This window comes from Lethenteron reissneri, chromosome 42, assembly GCF_015708825.2.
Source record: "Lethenteron reissneri isolate LAM-NWPU_2019-01 chromosome 42, ASM1570882v1, whole genome shotgun sequence".
In the NCBI taxonomy this organism is placed as follows: Eukaryota; Metazoa; Chordata; class Hyperoartia; order Petromyzontiformes; family Petromyzontidae; genus Lethenteron; species Lethenteron reissneri.
The window spans coordinates 2,797,922-2,819,519 of NC_083820.1; the positions used below are offsets into that span (position 1 = coordinate 2,797,922).

The following is a 21,598-nucleotide window of genomic DNA, read 5'->3' on the forward strand; positions in this document are numbered from 1 at the left end:
ATAATACTGTTCAGCGTCAATAAATTAAGTTACTGTACCCCTTTATTGGAAAGTCATTCGTGGGCAAGTAGATGTCCACTGCTGGCTCAGACAGTTGGAGAAATGAGTGCTGCCCTGATGTTCATTTTAGCAGGAAGCACTATACTATTCTTTTTTTAGCTAGTCTTGGGTGACAGATTTCCTAGTGTTCGTGGGAACGTCACTGTGGACTGCTCAGCAAGTGCCGACATAGGATCCAAAAATATCAAACTAATTAGTCTGTGGTAATACGGAACTACACCCACGTCAGAAAAAATATGAACGTGTTTTTTTTCTTACTTAAATAATCCCGTTTTCGTGAGCAGGCTTTCTTTAAAAATATAAAAAAACGATCCCAGCCGGCAAGCGTGACCTGCTGTTGAGGCACGACTCGGGAGAGGTAGGTGGTGGGGGTGCGGGAGGTCTGTGAATGACGCACCGGACACCTTGAGACTGCACGGTACCAACTGGCCCGTCCCAGAATAGCAACTGCACAGCAGCGCCGGTGCGGTCGCGACGCGGTGGCAAGCGGCACCGGGTGACTGGACTCACGTTCCCGGAAGGAGGAGCTCGTGCCATCCCCGGTGGGCCAATAGTTGACAATTGAATTCTTCGACCGTTGTCTCGGGAAATCCGAGAATAAATGACGTCGTGGTGTGCGGTAGCAGGCATTACGACTCATGTTCATTAAGGGGCGAGTACGTATGTTAACGCCAGGCATTGAAGGATAGGGCTAAATGGTGCACAGGAGATAGCAGTAGGGCGATGGATTACTGAATCTATCTGTGAGGACGTTTGCGTGTTATCCCCTGCGTTTGCATTTTTAAGTACAGCACTCTGATTTCCTCCCACGTATTAAAAGCTCTTTAACGAGATTTGCCAAAAAATTATGTTCTCAGGCAGTGTTTCCCATCCAAGTACCACAAGTAGCTCCTGAAAAAACCGTGTCTTGAGTCTCAGTGAGACTATCCTGGCTCAGGGGCATTGTTTGTTCTCGTGGACACCCTCTCCTAATGACCCAGAGTAAAATACACACAATTTTATACTTGTGTAATGCGGGCGCGGGCGACCTCCCGGATGTGACGTCACGGAGAGGTGGAGTTAGGTGACGTGGGAGGAAAGGTTAAGGTTCTTAAGGGAGGAGACCGGAAGAGGAAGGCAGAACGAGTGGGACTGGACCAGAGTAAGGCCACGTGGGCAAAGCCAAGGGGTGGCAGCGGCGGCCAGCGGTGGCCAGCTAAGGGAGCAGCCAGCGGAGCTGCGAGAGAAGACAGCGGTGGGGCGGCTGGAGAGAAGGCGGACGAGGAGCTGCGGGGAACACAGCCGGCGAGGCTGTGTGTGAGGGAGAGGCTACGAGAGCGACGAGAGGAGAGAGAGGCTGAGAGAACGACGAGGGGAGAAACTGCAGGAGAGCAGTATCAGTGTCAGTATAGAGTCTTATAGAAGGACAGCCGTGCGGGTTAAGAGAGAAGAACCGAATAAAGGACACCAAGCCAGACATCGTGGTCGAGTCCTTTATTACATTGGTGTCGGAAGTGCAACGGCATGTCGAAACAAGTGAGAAAGAAAAATGTTCCAGCGCCGGCATCGGCTTCTTCGTCCGAAGACGAAGACTTCCCTCCAAACATGGATCCTGCCAGGGTGGTGGAGGAGAGCCCTGCTGAAACGAGTGCGGGGACGGGAGTGGAAGATGTAGCCACAGTGTCAGGGCCGCCGACACCATCAGACGCTGATCGGCGATGGCTGCAGGTGGCTGAGCAACTGGAGACTCTCAAGGACGCCCTGGGCCAATTGTGTCATCTCGTCACCCCAAGCACGGCGACGGAGAGAGCGGAGAGTGCTCCACAGGCCGCCACGGGTTCTTCACTCCCGGCGCCATGGGCCACGCGGCAGGAGGCCGCCATCTTGCGCGTGCCGCGGCGGGAATCCGCCATCTTGACCACGCCGCGATTCGACGCCATTTTGAATTTGCCTCCGGAGGAACCATCGGCGGAGGGCGGAGTGAAGCGAAGTCGGAGTCGCCATCTCACCACGGTCAAGGAATTCGCCATTGGGGGCGACTGGAGCGCTTTCGCCTGCAGATTTTTAGCGGCGGTCCGTTCTGCGAGATGGACCGATGCTGAGGCCTTGGAAGTGTTGCCGACTCTTCTGGACGACGAATCTGTTCGTTTTTTTCGCTCCATTAAGGCCGAGAAGAAGAGGACATTATATGGAGTTTTTCAAGAAATGGCCGACGCCTACGAGCCACCTGACGACGCGCATCGGCGATTCGCTCAACGACAACGAGCGCCCGAGGAGTCGCCTGTGGCGTACAGGGGTGCAGTGCTTGATTTGGCTATGGCCGCGTATCCAGATACAACACCTGACCTGCTCGAGCCTCTCATCTTGGGCAAGATGCTCGAGCTGTCGCGGGATCTTGGGATTCCCATGCCGGTGTGCGGGCATGAGAAGCTCACCTCCCGGGCGGCGGCGAAATGTCTGGATGCACAATTCAACCTACGACGATGGAAACAGGTCACGGCGTGGACAGGGGGGCCCGTCGCGGAGGGTGGCGCTCTGGGTTGGGACCCTACGAAGTCGGTATACGTGCCGGATGAGCGGGGCCCTCAGGAGCTGACGGCCGCCTCGGTGCCATGGTCAGGCCGCGGTGGACCGGCCTCTCGTGCTGCACCGCCGATACGCGGGCGGCGCGATGCAAGGCCTGCGCTTCGGCGCAACGACGCCGATTGCTTCCGCTGCGGACGGAAGGGCCACTACGCGAAGGACTGCTGGGCCCGCATCCCTGGTCCGCCACAACAGGAGGCCTCATTACCGGCCAAGCCGCCCAAGGATCCACCGAAACAGGCAAGTCGGCACGCACCAGACACCCGGCAAGGCTTTACACCTCACCCATCACCTTCGTTGTGCGGTCATAGTGTTGTTGTTAAAGAGGGACCTTCGACGGGGCCTTGTCGCTCTGTGACGCAGTGGCGCAAATTGGCACGGAGGGTTGTTGCGGCCGCTACGGGTTCGTCCACCGTGCCGGGGTCTATACAAGGGGTGGACGTGCGCATTTTGGTCGATTCCGGGGCGTCCGCGACTATTATTTCGGATGTCATTTTTCATCTGTTAGGCATCCCACCCGGGGCCGTGCGTCCGGTTTACGGGTCGTGCGTCGCTGCGAACGGGGGTAGTATGGGCATCGTGGGCCAGGTGGACGCTAAAATATCTATTGGGGATGTGTCGGCCTCGGGCGTTGTGTTGATTTCAAGATCCTTGGCAGTTCCCTGTTTATTGGGCACTGATTTTCTGGCTAAGATGCCTATTTTGATCAAAATTAATGAGAATTGTATTGAACTGCCGGGTGGCCGTCAAATTTCGTTTCTGCCGTCGCCCTGGGGGCGACCTGCTTCGGCCGTACAAGTGCAGGCGCTATCCGTGGCATCTGTTGATATTCCACCTGGTTCACAGATGCTTATTCCCCTGCGGTATCGGAAGCCCCTGCCTGGTCGGCTGGGAGCGGTTGGGATCTTGTTGTCACCTTCAGCCTCGATAACGGCCGGATCGGCGCTGGTCGGAGCGCAGACCATCGTCCGGCCAGATCAATTACCGTTTTTGCAGGTGCTCAATGCGGGTACGGAAAATGTCTGTGTCCCAGCCGGCACGGTTGTGGCACATGCCACCACGGCATTTACGGCTCACGATTGTTCGCATAGCCAGGGAGTGGTTGCTGGTGTTTCCGAGCCTGTGGCTTCGGATGACCGCTGGATTGCTAGCTTATGTGACGGAAATTCTTCCCTGTCTGTGGATCAACGGGGTGCGCTTCATAAATTGTTATTGACGTATTCCGATGTGTTTAGCTCCAATGATTTGGATTTGGGACGCACCTCATTGCTTCACCATCACATTGCTACAGGCGACGCTGCCCCTATTCGGTTGAATTCGCACCGAATGAGTCCGGCCGAGCGAGAACACGTTCGGGGGGCAGTGGAGGATATGTTGGCTGCGGATATTATATCGCCGTCGAACAGCCCATGGGGCGCGCCTGTGGTTTTGGTTAAGAAAAAGGATGGCAAATTGCGATTCTGTGTTGACTTTCGAAAATTGAATAAGATATCGGTGGCAGATGCGTATCCCCTGCCGCGTATGGACGACTCCCTCGACGCATTGTCGGGGGCTAAGTATTTCTCTACACTGGACCTCTCTTCGGGATTTTGGCAGCTTCCCCTTGACGAGCCCTCACGGGAGAAGACCGCATTCCGTACGCCGCAGGGGTTGTTTCAATTTAACTGCCTTCCGATGGGGCTGAATGCGGCCCCTGCCACATTTCAAAGGCTCATGGAACTCGTTTTGACGGGGTTGCAGTGGGAGACATGTCTCATATATTTGGACGATATCATCGTCTTCAGCCGCACATTTGATGAACATTTAAGGCGGCTGGAGACGGTGTTCGCGAGGATGCGCTCCGCGAACTTGAAATTTAAACCAAAGAAATGTCACCTACTGCAACGGTCCGTCCGTTATTTGGGGCACATCGTGAGTGCTGAGGGGGTGTCTACGGACCCGGAAAAAACGGCGTGCGTCCGAGATTGGCCGACTCCGGTCACCGTGGGGGATGTACGTCGCTTTCTGGGATTTGCCTCGTATTATCGAAGATTTGTACCGAATTTTGCGACCATCGCGAGGCCCTTGCACCTCCTTACGGGTAAGGGACGTAAGTTTGCGTGGGGACCGCCGGAAGAGGCGGCCTTTCAGAGTCTGCGTAATCTGTTGGCTACCGCCCCAACATTGGATTATCCGGATTTCAATCAACCGTTCATTCTTGATACGGATGCGAGCGACACAGGTATTGGCGCGGTGTTGTCTCAGTCTAAAGGGGGCGTAGAGCGCGTCGTTGCGTATGGTAGCCGGGTCCTGTCGCCCGCGGAAACACGCTACTGTGTCACTCGCAGGGAACTCTTAGCCGTTGTTTTTTTCCTACGTCAGTTTCGACCGTACCTGTACGGCCGTTCCTTTATCGTACGTACGGATCATGCGGCCTTGCAATATGCCCTTAAAATGGATCAACCTTCCGGCCAGCTGTCGCGTTGGTTGGACACGCTGCAAGAATTTTCATTTCAAATTCACCATCGTAAAGGGGTGCGCCATGCGAACGCAGACGCACTTTCTAGGTTGCCGCAGCGCTCCCCTTGCAAATGTGCGTCGGGGACGCAGAGATGTGCGCCCAGCCTACCCCCCCCTCAGCCGGTGGTATTGGCTGTGGAGAAGTCGGATGCTACTGTGGAACCGGGGCCGACTGATGGGGTTTTGAATCTGCCACGGTCTGTTTGGATAAGGGAGCAAATGATGGATGAGTCGTTAGTGTCCTTGCGGAAGCGATCCAAAGTGGAGGTTGGGGGTCCGGTTACGGAGGGTGCGCCGGAAACCGCGGTCCGAGATGGTCTGCTTATGTGGAGGGAAAGTCTCCAGGAACACTGGCGTCTAGTGGTGCCTGCGTCCCTCCGATACGAGTTGATTAGAACTCTCCATTGTGACACGCTATTACATCTGGGTGTGCAGAAGACCTTGTTGACGTTGCAACGTCATTATTTTTGGCACGGCATGTCGACGGATGTCGTGGGGCACGTCCGCGCGTGCCCTGACTGTGCCCGGCGTAAGCCTCCTAAACATCCTTATGTGCCACCCTTACAGTCAATTCGGGTGTCTCGGGTCAATGAATTGGTGGCACTGGACATTTTGGGACCTTTCCCACCTTCGGCGAGGGGTAATAAATATTTGCTGGTCGGGGTTGAGTACCTCTCCCGTTGGCCGATGGCCTGGCCGTTGCCCGATCAATCGGCCGCGGCCATTACCGACGCCTTTTTGTTCGGATATGTTATGGACAAGGGTGCGCCGGAGAGACTCCTTACGGATCAGGGCCGAAATTTTTCTTCGAAATTATTGGCGGAAGTATGCGCGGGCCTAGGGACTAAGAAGGTCCGGACATCCCCATACCATCCGCAAACGGATGGTATGGTTGAGCGGCTAAACCGGACATTGTCTGCCATGCTGTGCCACACGGTGAGTGAGCAACAATCGGATTGGGACCTGCACATCCCGGGGGTGCTTTCGGCGTACAGGATGACTCCTCATGCGGCTACGGGTTATTCGCCATTTTACCTTATGTATGGTCGGGAAAACGTGCCGCCAATGGATGTGCAGATGGGAACCGGTGTGAGGGGACCTTGTAAACCGCTTCCTGACTACATTCGGGACACTGTTCGCCGGGTCTCGGAGGCGCGGGAGAGTGCCCGTGTGGCTACGGCCAAAGCTCAGGCCCGAAATGAGAGGTACGCACGGCGTTCCAAAGGGGAGTGCCCCTGGAAGGTTGGGGACCTGGCCTGGCTCCATTGCCCGCAGGTGCGGCCGGGTACCTCTCCCAAATTTCACAAACCTTGGCGAGGGCCTGTCCGCCTCATTGAGGTTCCTAATCCTCAGTCGGCGCGTGTTCAAATTGGTTCTCGCCGCTGGTTTGTTCACACGTCGCGCTTGAAACCGTATGTTGCTCCCCTACATGATGCATCATCTCCCAATGTTGCCTTGCCGGGGTCTGTTGCTGCCGACTCTCCCCCGCCTGCGTCCATTGATCTTGCTAGAGCGCCTGTCGTACCTGTTCCAGGCAGGCCGGCCTTGACACCGGAGGGGACGAGGCGCTCTGCTCGGAGGGTGCCTGCCAGATCTGCGGGTCCTTCGAGCCCTGCAGCCCTTCCGACCCCGCTGCAGACGCATCCGCGGGACAAGCCCAAGACTGATCCTTCAAGGACACGGGACGTTGGTGGACTTCCAACAGCGACAGGGGGATTTCACCCTGTCGCTCCTCAAACTCAATCACGTTCTCGTTCCGCGGATGGGCCGCCGACCGTCCGGGACGGGCCGGCGACCCGCACACGCTCTAAATCCCTTGTGTTTCGTTGATTGTTATGTTGTATTGTTCTTACTGTGTATTTATTGCCTGCTTCTGCTACGTTATTGATTGTTGAGTTGTGTTGATTGTTCTTACTGTTATATTGCATGCTTGGTGTCCTTTGGTGTGTTACGCTCGGGTTCGCCCGCATTACTGTTGGTGTTGTTCAGCCGAGGTCGGCTGGGTTTTTCTCCACGGGGGAGGGTGGTGTAATGCGGGCGCGGGCGACCTCCCGGATGTGACGTCACGGAGAGGTGGAGTTAGGTGACGTGGGAGGAAAGGTTAAGGTTCTTAAGGGAGGAGACCGGAAGAGGAAGGCAGAACGAGTGGGACTGGACCAGAGTAAGGCCACGTGGGCAAAGCCAAGGGGTGGCAGCGGCGGCCAGCGGTGGCCAGCTAAGGGAGCAGCCAGCGGAGCTGCGAGAGAAGACAGCGGTGGGGCGGCTGGAGAGAAGGCGGACGAGGAGCTGCGGGGAACACAGCCGGCGAGGCTGTGTGTGAGGGAGAGGCTACGAGAGCGACGAGAGGAGAGAGAGGCTGAGAGAACGACGAGGGGAGAAACTGCAGGAGAGCAGTATCAGTGTCAGTATAGAGTCTTATAGAAGGACAGCCGTGCGGGTTAAGAGAGAAGAACCGAATAAAGGACACCAAGCCAGACATCGTGGTCGAGTCCTTTATTACACTTGGAAAGTCTACTGAGATGGGACAGTGACTGCACGAAAGACTGAAATGCGAGGATCGCAAACACAGAGTAATTGGCAGGATCCAATAACATCTGCAGTCATTGTCCCTGAAGAAGCAAGCAAATCAGCTACAAGACCAATCTGAACATGTTAAGAACATGGGTGTTCAGTACAACTTTGTATGCCTGCGAGACCTGGTCATTGAAAAATACTGACAGAGATCAGATATTGTACTTGAATTGTATTACTACAGAAATATACTGCATCTAAGCTGGACCCAAAGAGGGACCAACGTACAGTAGAAGTAAAAAAAAAGTTGCACATAGAGGAAGAGCTGATGAGAAGGAAACTGACACTATTTGGACACGTGCAGGATGGACAAAAACAGAAAAATGTAAAGCATGTCGTTCGGAAAAATGGAAGGAACCGGAAAGAGAGAAAGACCTCACAGAGAGTGGCTTGACGATGACGACGACATGAAGAGATTGGTGCCAGAAAGATGTGGCGCTACTTGAGCATCGTGGCACACGACGGAGAAAAGTGGAAAGAAATGTGCAGTTGACACCTACGGGCTATCTGCCCAGGGATCGTGATGATGATGAAAATGCATTATTTCAAAAGTGGCACCTGCCTGCCATGGTATTAGTGTTAAATGCATGGCTAGCTTTTTTTAAATATCTAATGCTCCAAAGACCTTGCAAATTAGCTGATTGTATCTCAAGTACATTAAACTTATCTTTACCATAAACTTTATATATTAATGAAATCAATCAAAGAGCATACTTAAGCTGTAAACAATACAAAAGGACCATTTATTGAACAGCAAAACGTAGTCCAAGTCATCACATTCACGATTAATACCGTATCCTCTGTATCATAATAATGTTAATTTATTGATGTTTTGCCCGATGCGAATCGTATAATTGAAATACGGTACATTAGTAAGGGTCACTGAAGGCCCTTGAATACATAAATAACGATGCAAAGTCATGGCACAGCTGACAGGGGAGGCACTGATTGGTTCGAGGGAATCGGGAAGGGAAGAGAGCAGGGAAAATGGATAACGAGGAAGGGAACGGTTAATGGCGACATGGTGGTGAGATGTTAACGACCTTGCCTGGTCTACAGGAGGTCGTGGGTTCGATCCTGACCCTGACGCCTGCTGTATATTTGGAGTTTGCATGTCTCTCTCTCCGTCATCAAGTGGATTTTTATCCGGGTCCTATGGGTGTTCCCTCCACATTTAGAATCATGCGATAAACTTTAACAAGATCAACCACTTCGATGAGCTATTGTCTGTGGCCAGGTCGCTCCTGAAAAAGGAACTTGGTAAAAAAAATCGTTTAAGGGTGGAGAGTGAGCGAGAGACAGGATTGGTGAGGAGGAGGAAAAGGGGGTGAGCGTTCGAGAATCTTCGAGAAGGAACAGGAGAGGAATAGACATAATGGAGCGTGACGTGAGCATGGGGTAGTTGGTAGGAAGGGCTCCCTACGAGTGTAGCGTATGCGTTGTTGGAACCATGAAGCTCCCTTCTCAATGACATCACTTGTGGACTCCCTTTCACATTCATGACAGAGACGAGATATAATGCAACTTGGAAGAAAGAGCCTCTAACCGATGAACGAAGGGAGCACACATCTGACCCGCATATCTGAACTCTGCAGGAGTCCATACTTCCATCAGCACGACATCTCCTGCATCTGCCATTCCCTACCCCAGCTATATTTTGTGGCTTTCCAACATACCTCACCTGCAGATTCCAGATGTCCCCCCTGCACTTATACATAAGATGGCATCATGCCAATATTCCAACCCTTACACTGGCTCCCAATCCAATCCCAGATCAAGTTTACAATCATACTGTCTTCAAGATCATCCCTTGACTAGGTCCTGCCTACCATCCCCCGTTCACTCTTACTCTTCTCGGTGTGCTCCTTACTCCAGCAGCCAAGGCTTCTGTCAAAGCCCCTGATAAACCTTCATTCACTGGGAGTTTGCACGTTTTTTTCCACTTTTTGTCTTTAGTTTGTTGTCCTTCACTGGCACCTCCGATTATCACGGTTGGCTACGTACGGTGCAAAAGAAGTTCAACATAGGATGCCTTCTGGCTTTGAACGCCCGTTACCCAGCCATATATGCTGTCGACGGCCTGCCCTTGCTCAAATCCAGGCTTAAGATTTTACTTTTTTACTCTGCCTATGACTGACTGCCTCTATAAAAATAGATATGTCCACTGTGTATATATACGAGATATAAACACAAATAGTGTTGTAATGGAGGAATGTGGGCCTTTGCAGAGATATATATACAGTGTGCTCCCTTTATAGATTCTCCACTGCAATGAAAATAGATAAAACATTTGATTTCGAAGCCTCTGCAGTATTTTGCCAATATTAATACGACACTTATATTCCATTTTCTTGGGTCTTTCGGTAAAGTCACGTAGATAGGTTCAAAGAAAATAACAACATAACAATAAATGATTGCTCAGTTGGAAGGACGTTATTAACCAGTTTTAGTCATAACTGGCTGTGATGTTACCATCCTACCTTTCGATGTTAGTAGTTATCTTCGACCCTCTGGTTTTACATGAACAGGTTAAATGTCTCACACTAACACAGCCACCGTCGCTCCTGTCCTCGATGTGGTGGTGGATCTGCGATCTTACATTGACTTGCTCATCTCCCACATTGACATGCTAATCTCTCACATTGACATGCTAATCTCTCACAATGCAATGGCCACCTCCGCGCCTTCGTCGTAGTGGAGGTAGCTCTCCGATCTTACACTCACATGCAAATTTCTCACTTGAACATCACTAGCCTTGCCCACTTCGTTTATGACCCTTGGGCTACACACATTTCAAACATTAGAAACAGCTTGCCTCAGCAGCTTTCCCGCTCTTTTTTCTCCTGATGACGATTGCTTGTATTGCGATCGAAACGTCGTAGTTTGTTTTATTATTTTCTTTGAACCTATCTACGTGACTGTACCAAAAGACCCAAGAATATGAATTCCTGCAGTCACGAAAGCTTTAAGTCAACACTTGTATTCCACGTCTTAACTCTCCTCTGTAAGATGCGGATCCGCAATTGCTTTCACGACATTCGATCAGCTGCTTAGAAGAAAGTTTCCGGGTCTTTAGAAACCAGCGGGGTATCTGTAGATAGATGACCCTGTATTTTTTTGTTAGAAAACAGTTTGAATGTCGACGGCTGGCGAGTATTTTTTTTTATGGAACGAGATGAAGGTTTGTATCTGAACAGGACAACAGGCTGTCGTGTCAGTATTGGCCCTTATTCGGTAGTGTTAATGACGCTGCTGACAGTGAAGATCTAGCCGCCTCATTAATACGAAAACTAATTTATGCTCAAGCATGTTAGCGCTCCTTGCATCTCTATATATCACACCCGTCTGTTATCATTGGCGCAATCTCTCGCATTGCAAATGGTTTGCCATTAACTAGAATGGGTGAAATTACACGAATCACATTGCATATTGTTTGCCAAATTCTCGACAACATTTTGTTAATAAACAAACGAACAAATATATAACTGGCCATACATAACTGCATTTAGCAGATGTCCCCCTTGAAAAAAATAGATTTTTTTTATAATGGATTTATAATTTCGTTACACATGCAATGTTTTGGTTGAGCGTGCTCTAGGAGGGGTGGGGGGCAGTTTATTTGCCACACATTTCCGCAACGAATCAAACGCTGTAACCGAACGAACGAATGGATTCAAGGGGACTTTGAAGAGGCTAACGGAGGCGCTCCATTTGCGTCTCTCGGGCAGAATGCAAATGGAGTTTAAAGAGACGTGGCCGGGGGGGGGGGCGACGAGTTCGTCGTGACTGCGCGCTGTTCAACAGGAAACAACGAGACGCTATTTTTAAAATCGTTGCGTGTTTGTTTTGTACGCGCGCCACGAGGGAATGTCTCTGCCAAGGCCGGGGGAGTGGGTGGGTGGTGGTGGGTGTGGGGCTAGGGAGGCAAATACGCGCGGTGTCTGCGCCAATTAGCGCCGCGTCGCAAATTCATACGAGGCGCGCGGAATAGCACCATCACGGCAAGGCAGGCAGAGAAGAAAGTCGATTTCAGAATGTTGTTATTTCATTATTTGCATGCTTACATTTTTTTTATATAGCATTTATATAAAGTCATTGGTGTCCCTTGGAAAAGAGTGCCTGATGGACCTTGCTCACCACTCGTCTGATGCGCTGAGACCAGCTGCATATTCCACGAGGCTGTGTCAGAGCCAGTTCATCCTTGGGGGGGACCCAATCTCAACATCACTTGAAGCAGGAATACATCTACATTGGGCCCTGTTCATCTGTAAAAATCCGCCTTGGCAAATCTGCACTATACGAAGATAATTCACTTTCCCCATGTCAAAATCCAAGAAACCCAAGGCGTCCGTCCATCTTATTGACGTTCAAATATCCCTAGAACAGGTTTGGAATAGGTGACGAAGCCTTTGCCGTTTGTAGCACCAACGTTTTGAAACATCCTTGTTTCCTCCCTTGACATCGTAAATCTTCCTTCAAAACATATCCTGATGCAGAAAATGAGTGCTGGATACAGCCACATTTCCCAATGTGATTTGTAACTGTGATCCTTACCTGTGCATCGATACTTCAATTTTTAACGTGGCATTTTACAAAGGAACTGTGTGTTGGTTTCGTGTGGTCTGGGACTGTTTTTGTTGTTCTTTTGCTGCCTTGCCCAAGCTTGCATTTAGTGTAAAAAAAAATCAGACTGGTGCTATTATATATTTAGTGGCTTGCTTACATTTTTCTATTGGTACCCGATGGATGAAGGGCATTTAACACTGCTGTGCAGAATTTGAAACTCACAACATTTGAATTGTCAGTTAAGGACTCTGCTACAGGGCCACCTGGCTGAACAATATATAAACATCTTCTTGGTTCTTTCGGTAAAGTCACGTAGAAGGGAAATAATAAAATGATACAAATAAAACATAACAAAATACAATTCTCACGACGTTTCGGCCACAACGCAAGCAGCCGTCCTCAGGATGAAGAACAGGTCTGTCGGAACGACAGCGTCCGAATGTCTTTCCGACAGCCCTGTTCTTCACCTGAGGACGGCTGCTTGCGTTGTGGCCAAAACGTCGTGATAATTATTTTATTATGTTTTATTTTAATTCTTTTATTATTTCCCTTCTACGTGACTTTACCGAAAGAACCAAGAAGATGAATCCATGCTGTCACGAAAGCTTTAAATCGAAATTTAATACATAAACAAACAAAACAAATAACCTCTTCCTTCGTGTGGCTGCTGATGTCGATGCAGAGCATCAACTACAATTTCACATTCAAGTGGTCAAGCCAGACAAGCGCGTCAGAATGATTCACCCCCATAACTTCATGGAATTCTCACACCATCCTCAGTTGCTGAAAAAGTTATTCTGCCTAATTTATGCCACCGTTTTTGGTTCTATTCGCCAATATTGAACGGGTGGAGGCCCTTTGCTCAAAAGAAGCGTTACGACCACGAGAGTTTCCGACAGGAATTGGAGATGTATGTGTGCTGATGTCACCGCACTCGCCAAACCATCGGGACTGAACCGACGAATCAGACTCCATCTGTCTCTCTTTCACAAAGACAAATAACTGCCCTAGAGCCTTAACAGACTGTTGGGGCAAGTGCTGTTAGCGAGCAGCACCTATGAAAGCCGACATAGCACACGAGGGGGTGGGTGGCCAGCACCAGGCGAGGCCGCCTTTGTCTTCTGAGTGGCGATGTTTACACACCGCACCAGCTACTCATTTGAGGCTGAGTCGACCTAGGGGAAGCCTAGAACCGGTTCAAATAATCGTCATTGGTCTTGGCCGTGAGTGGAAATCGAACTCGGGTCGCCAGGTTCTTATCACAGCGTGATAACTGCGACACTACCGATGTGGTAACACACGGACACACACACACACATGTTTGATGTACGTGTGAGAGTTGCTCCACTCTTCTTTGAAGGTTGTTACATGTTTCCGATTTCTGTAAGAAATGAGACAATCGTCCTGCAAAAGGTGGCACGTTGATGGCTAAAAATGGCGACGTGGATTCAGGCCAAACTGTCTTCCTGCACAAACGGCCATTTCAAACAGCTGACCCACAGTCAGCTGTGGAAATTCTACATTCTATGACAGGGGCTAACGGAAGTCGTCTATTGTTGATGCTCCACATCGTGGTACTTATTTTTGTCGACTCCAGGGTGATGATGGAACGAGTGGATTCCAGACGAGGACACCCTGGTCACTTATAAATAAGACTATCCTGGCCTCTTCAGTTCTTACCTGGTTACACAAATAAACTTGAGTTGAACGTGCAACCTTACGATTGTAAGGTGGTCCTTCCAAGCGAAATTATTTGTATACAATGGACATTCAAAACATATCCTGGACTAAATATATAAAACACACAAACACTCACAAAGTACATTTTTAACTTGTCAGCCCTACAAATAATAATTGCTCTGCACTCAGGAAAGCCTTACTTGAGTCTCATGCTGTTCACAGGGGAGTTATTCTTTGAGATATTTTAAACGTTCCTGTTGTGGGGTATTTTGAGTGTGGGAGGAAACCAGACTGCCCATATATAACCCGTGCCTATGACGGGATAACGCTGTAACTCAGCACAGAAAGGTTAGCAACTTACTCACCGTACTGCATCCTACAGGCACCTCCTTTCCCTGCAGGTGGATGCGTCTTGGAGGCTCCGTCTCTGGTGAACTCCCGACCTTGCTTCCAAGCTCCTAGACGAGATGAGCATCTCCCCCAGTTGTGGTGCTGACCTATTGGGGCCCTAAGAAGACAAAAACAAATGTGTGGCTCTCATCCTTCAATGTGTGTAACTCCCAGGGAGATGACAGAAGAGATATATACATGTGTACCGAGATGATACAAATCTCGACAAATTATATATATATATAGATGTAGTGAATACCAGAATAGAGATGCAGACATGATATGACATTAATTTGTTTTTGTATGTTGATTAGCTTGTGCAAGTTTACTTGGATTATAATTTGAGCTGATGTTTGATGCACCCACATTTATTCACGAATCAGGCGGCCCTTGAGCAACTTGGGGCCCTGCGCCTTTTGCCCTGCAGCACCAACCCCAGATCACCAAACCTTTAGCTGCGAATCGATGGTTGTGGGCAACGCATTGAGTGCCGTGTTTCCATGACAAACTCGGAAGAGAGGTGGCTCAGTTCACCGACTGGCTCACCGTGGGTTCCCACGGCGGCCTTATCAGGCCAACGTGACATCCAAGCGGGCTCGGGTAGGTTGACACAGCGTGGGCTGGGCAGCTTTGCTTTCCATTCTGAGCCACGTGCTTTTTTTTGTTACCCCAAACTGCACTTGGAACCAATGCACCATGTCATGAGATCAACATGGAAACGGGATATGCAGTCAACGTAAAATCTCACTTTGCTAAATTTTTGGGGGTGGCTGTTTTTGTAATTAATAAATAAATATTGCAAATAATTACGAGAATAACGGACACGAGCTTAGTGAAGCCTAACCTAACCCATGTCTACGTTTATACTGGTTCTCTTTGGCAGCGGAGGGAGTGGTGGGTATGGAGGGGAGAGGGGAGGGAATGGAAGGGGTGGCGGGTATGGAGGTTGGAGGGAATGGAGGGGAGGGGGGATGGAGGGGAGGGGGGAGGGAATGGAGGGGAGGGGGGAGGGAATGGAAGGGAGGGGGGTGGCGGATATGGAGGGGAGGGGGGTGGGAATGGAGGGGAGGGGAGGGGGGAGGGAATGGAGGGGAGGGAGGTGGCGGTTATGGAGGGGAGGGGGGAGGGAATGGAGGGGGGAGGGAATGGAGAGGAGGGGGGATGGCGGGTAAGGAGGGGAGGGGGTGAAGCCCAAGGAGTTGCGTGGGACGCAGACCCATGCTACGGTGCTGATCCCAGAACGGCACCAGGGTCGTTCCTGGGCCACTGAGCCCGCTCGCCAGTGGCCGTGGAAACCTCGCACAAGGCCTGCAGACTGCGCCGCTCTGCAGCCCACAAGGCCCTTGTAGCCCTGCAGGCCACAGCTCTGATGCTGCACGCCACATGACTCCGACGCCTGCAGGATGCCTCGCAATGAATAGTTGCAGCTGTAAATGATGACTAATATATTATTGGCTGGGGTGAGGTGGGGGGGTTGGAGTACCTGCCTTGCTCCCCGTATATGCTCCACCACCTCTGCTGACAATGCAAGATTAATTGATGTGTACTTCAATCTGGAACTCCAATACAGTCCTCGTGTTAGCTCAGCATGACTTCCGTATGTATCTTTGGACGTATCTGCAAATTGAGCCCTCAGTCCTTTGTACGGCTTTGAAATAAAAAAATGCATTGCAAGTTGTCCATCCTCTGTTGATCATCTGTCTGTAACTGTGACACTTCACTTGACACATTTTGATTGTTTGCATCGTTTTCATTTTCATTTTGAAATTGCTTCATTACACTATCCGCATGGTCTCCACGTAATGTAAATGTGTCTATTGGCTTGGGACGAAGACGAAGAGACTGGATTGTGAAATTTCATGGGCAGGATATAGTTTAGGTAAACATGCACACACATAAAGTAGATGAAAAGACACTGCACATGCATGCACAAAGACCAATATCCCCCGTTTAACCTAAACAGACTTCTTGGGGCAAGTGCTGTTAGCGAACACCTATTAAGGCCGGCAATGTGCCACACCATGCCCGGCCACCGTTGTCTCCCCAGTTGCGATGTTTACACGTTGCACCAGGTACTTGTTTGAGGTTGAGTCAACCTACGGGAGGCCTAGGATCAGTTCAGATATAATCGTCACTGGTGTTGGCCGTGAGCGAGAATCGTACTCGGGTCGCTGGATGCATAGCGCAGTGCGCTCACCACTATGTTACCGACCTTCCTCCCCCTCCCCAACAATTCCACACACCATATAGCCATTATTACTGTCCTTTTGTGCGTGTTACAATCGTCCCGTACGGTATATAGAATAGCAATGCACTCCAACAATTACCTATCACGGTTTCATTACTCGTACTATACAGTCGTGTGATAATCCTCGTGTGGATGAATGTCTCCCCGTGTTATTAAGAGTAGTGGCTTTTTTTAGCACCGTGTTTCACTTACGCGGGTCGGCGTGGGTGGTTGAACGGGAGAGCTTGACCAGTTTAAATATCACTCACTGCCGTGGTCCCCAACAAATGTAGCTCAGGTGCACGGTGCAAGAACTCCTGTGCCACCCGCTCCACCCCGTGAAAGTAGCATGTATGAAGAAGTGTTTTAAAATTGGATTACAGAGTGACCGGAGATTATGGTGAAAGGTTAGATCGGGGTCTCTGAGTTAGACTTTACTTTGTTTTGATCAGTGATAGAGACGACCTTTTTATTTTTTTTACGCGTCCAGAACAAACTCTGCAATGGTTTAGGAAACGAGGGCTGTTGATTTAAGGGGATGTTTTGGGGATATTTAGAGACTTTCAGCCTTCAGGCGGTCCCGCAGTCAAAACGAGACTTTTCACGTCGGCCTCGGTAAAGCGAGGGCGCTGTAAATGAGTTACCCGTTATTGTTCGACTTGCATCCCACTGGGATGTTTTGCACACAGCGTCGATATGCGGTGTTTTTTTCTGGAAGACTTTGCTGTTTTCTCCTGGATTTTTCTGTTGCGTGTAGTCACTTTAAGATGTTCTTTGTTCACGTTTTTGTCTGTTGCGGTTGCATCCGAGTCAAGAGTCGCATGGCTCACAGGGCTATTCCTAATAAATTAAACTGAAAAAACTGCAAAACCCGTGACATCGTTCACCCATGCTGGGAGCGGAAGGAGGGCGGACGGTGAAGTCATACGCCCCCCGTTTCAGCTTCAGCAAGGTGTTGCACCTTGTCGGGGATAAACAACGTCCAAGAGTTGTAGATCTCATGCCACCTGACGACTCCGAGGTCTTTGAGAACACCAGGGACCAGAGGTGTGAACTCGAGTCATGTGACTTGGACTCGAGTCAGACTCGAGTCATGAATTTGATGACTTCAGACTCGACTTGGACTTGCATAACAATGACTTTGTCCCACCTCTGAGGTGTGGACTCGAGTCATGTGACTTGGACTCGAGTCAGACTCGAGTCATGAATTTGATGACTTCAGACTCGACTTGGACTTGCATAACAATGACTGTCCCACCTCTGCCAGGGACTGAGTTGACTCCAATGCAGTTGCTGCAATGCACGACAATTTCCTGTTGTATCTGTACGGAAAAAAGAAATAAACCAATGATTCTCAGCGTTTATGGAGGCATCTGATTGAATTAAAGACGTACAATTTTGACTGAAAAAAACTAGAGACAATCGTGCTTTTGTGAGCCAGTGTAGGGAACTTTATTAAGAAATACAGATAATGGAAAGGATTTTAAAGTCATCGAATAATCATTCCGCGCCACGCTGTAACACCGGTGCAGGCAGCTATTTGGCCCACGAAACACAACGCACTCCAGAAAACTATCGCGAATAATTCTCAGGACAGTCTGTCACCTCGGCCCTCGTGTGCTGTTTATCAGAATCAAAATCGTAATCTTGAAAACGCACGACGTATGATGTGTATATACTATATATCTTTCTCTATGAAAAATGGTTCCAAATCTTCTTTGGTAAAAAAAAAAGTGTTCACTTATTAATGGGCGTTTAACCGGTTACATTAATTAAATCAAATTAAGCTGAGATAAGATTACACATATTTCAGCAACGACACTTAAAATGTCCCATTCATTCAGCATAAGAACTGGATATCAGGCCATGAGAAGCAGCACACCGACACATGATTGTGAGAAAGCTTCACCACGAACCCACGGACAATTTATATTTATCGGTGTAACGGAATGACAGAGGCTTGCTCTGTGGGTCTCGATACTTCAAGTGCATTATTTAGGGCCCCATTTGTATTCCAGATCTTTTCAGCCCGCCACACACCTCCTGCTCCATACTATGTAGGCCAGACTCCAGTCTCAGGCCTTGTGAACTTAGTACTAAAGCGTGCCATGCCATTGACCCCTCAACCCCCCTCCCCCCCTCCCCCGTTTATCTCCCACTTTTTCTTGCCAAATCAACTCCATCTCGTTTCACCTCCCGTCATCCGCTCCTGAACATTATCTTGTGATGCCCATTGCATTTAGGGGTTGAACAAATAAAACATATATATGCAAATGTAAGAACATTGCCTGCCTTTATATAGTACTTAAAAAACAGACCACGTGACCTTATTAATGAAGCTTGTAGGGAAATTGTGAAAACTATGGACATTTTGTTGAATTTTGATCAAAAAATAAATAAGCGGTCACTTTGTTGCAACCATTAATATTAGATTGTACGGTGAAACTATACGTTAGTAGTGTGCACAACTCACGTTTAAACAAACAAAATAATCTGTGCTGACCAAATGTTATTCTTTTTTCCTTTCACAGGAAGCAGGACAGCGTTTACATTTCCAGGATGCCATTTGTTGAGCATCCGCTGATAATGCCCTTCTTATTGTGCAGAAGCCTTATGCGGGGGGCCTCACGTGTTAACGCTAAGCGAAATGGACCGCAGAGCATCGAACGCCTGCACGCTACGCTGACCATGTAACAACGGTGAGGCTGGCCGTCAGGAGACAGGTTTGTGTGCCTGGCCACCAGTCGGGGGCTGGTGCCAGAATGCGTCAACTTCAGCGTCAGGCGCTGTGTAGGATAAGATGCCTGTCTGCTTGCATGCACTTCCAGAGCCCGCACGCACACAGACGGTGCCCCCCACGCCCAAACACTCGTAGGTCAAAGTCACTCGTGGGTTTTCGCCGATGGCCAGGATCACCGGTGGTTTACGTTTCCTCACATTTATTACGTGTCTGTGTTTATACGCGTCTCTCCGCATCTGCATTTATTACGTGCGTCTGTTTACGTGCGTCTGAGAATTCACGTCCGCGTGGCTACTGGTAACCAGTGAGATGTCAAGATCGACCTTTTGTGGAGGAGGCTCGTGAAGGATGCCACCGAAAAATAAACAGTGCCTGCCCCGAGGCTAACAACAGGATCCGGAGGAGTGACACTCTGCAATGAGTTGAGAGTTCCAGGAAGCACACAGAGAGAGAGAGAGAAAGTAAAGGGGAATGGTGTAAATCTCAAGTTGATAACTTGGAATAGATATCTGTCAATCCAGCCTGTAAACGCATCATTCCCAAAGTGCGTTGCGCAACTTCTTATTCTCATTGTGGCCTCATGCAGACACCTTGGCTTGTGCAGGCACCTCAGTAATACCGCTGTATCTTAATTATTGTTTTCTAACGTCCACCATGTCTGTACCACACACACACACGCATGGCCAAATGTGATGCTGTATACTGCACACTGGCCCATATCCATGGTGGCTTGAATGCAGATAGAAAAGGAACTTGCTAAAAATAATAAATTACATAATCAAAGGTGCACAATTGTTTACAAGCCAACAGCAGCAGCCAACATCAGCATGTTGTAGTCCCTCCGTAGTCACAGACTGCTGCTGGTCCATCCAGCGGTTTGATCTTATACCTCCACTGTGAGATTCATATTCCAGTTCGAAGCCTAGGCACAGAATTATTTGCTGTTCATGAGCCAACCCCTTCAGATCCCCAATTCTACCCGGATCACTCAGGCGTACTTGTCACGACGTCACCTCCATCCAGGTTCAATCTGTTGTGTGGACTGAGGTGCAGTGACACACGCCGGTGTCTGCGGGGGAAGAGATCCCCTCGTGTGATTCAAACGATGGACTCAAGCCAACTTTGTCGAAAGTCAACCGCCACTCCATGAAAACGGGGTCTAACGATGGTTTTAAACGTTCACCAATAAGGCATCGAACCTGAAGGGTACAATAATCGATACACTTAGTTATACTTTGTTACGTCCCCATTCAAGGCATTATGTACTCCTCTCAAGGCTCTAAGAGCAAATGTGTGAGCCATCGTAGCATCGTTGTGTGGAGAGAATTCCCTGGGCCTGGCGACCACAGCAGCACGGGGACCCTCGTGGTACTTGCCACGGTATCGTCACGCCGCGAGACTCTGCCAGGACTCTCTTACCGGCTATGCTCTCGTCAAGGAGCTTAAACCATCACGCAAACTCCGGTCATCCTTGCAGCAGCGGCTTTTGTCTGGCCATCGAACAAAGACGGTCACCGCATCGCGTGGCGCTTTCAGACGCGCTTCTGCGGCCGTCTGGAACGCTCTTCCTTCCGATATTAGGAAGCCACTGGAGCTATGCACTTTTAAATCATCGTCTATATTGACAACACATTTCTTTAGAACTGTCTTTTGTGTTTAGTTTGTTGTCCCTCCCCTGCACCTGCGATTATTAGCATGGTTGGCTATGTACGGTGTGAAATAAGTCCAACATACATGCTTCGTGTGGCAGAGTCGGTTGTTGTTGGTGATGGTGGGTGATGGTGGTTGGGTGGTTGTGGTGGGTTGGATTGTTATTTTGTAACGGTGGGTGGCTGGGGATGGTTGGCCTGTGGTTGGCAGCGCTAGGTGCTGATAGCGATGGTGGTTTTTTATTATTACACGCTTTTTATTAACTCACTCTGTCTGTTGTCGTTGTTGTTGTTGTCGTTCTTGTATCCTCAAATTTCGTAACTCAATTTTAACCCACTTCCCAATGTGGTATTGACTGCAAACTTGGTATACTTACGTCATACAGATGACAATACTATATTCTATCAGAAAAAAAACGTATTTTTAAACATTATTTTTTATGTTATATTTCGGCTTGGGTCTAATTGTCCACGCTCAACTGACGTTGTCTGTAATTGGCCACGGTCCCTTACGTTGTGGCAAGCTTCGGGGGCCACTTCCTGGAGTCGCAGAGTCCTGCCATTACTAGTACATTTCATAAAAGCGTATTAAAAAAAAAATTATATTACTTAATGTCTCGTGCTTTTTAGACTTCCCAGGGCGCTTCTGAGGGT

General features: G+C 49.4%; 1 long non-coding RNA gene across 2 annotated transcripts in view; it reads right to left on the reverse strand.

The window, feature by feature from the left end:
- LOC133353096 (uncharacterized) overlaps positions 1 to 15,139 on the reverse strand; it is a 39,064-nt gene extending 23,925 nt beyond the window's left edge. For both annotated transcript variants that reach the window (XR_009756332.1, XR_009756333.1), the window contains exons 1-2: positions 14,875 to 15,139; positions 14,304 to 14,446 (exon numbers count right to left, since the gene is read on the reverse strand). This is a non-coding gene — a long non-coding RNA (uncharacterized LOC133353096). The remainder of the gene's footprint in view (positions 1 to 14,303; positions 14,447 to 14,874) is intronic.
- Positions 15,140 to 21,598: the final 6,459 nt, after the last annotated feature.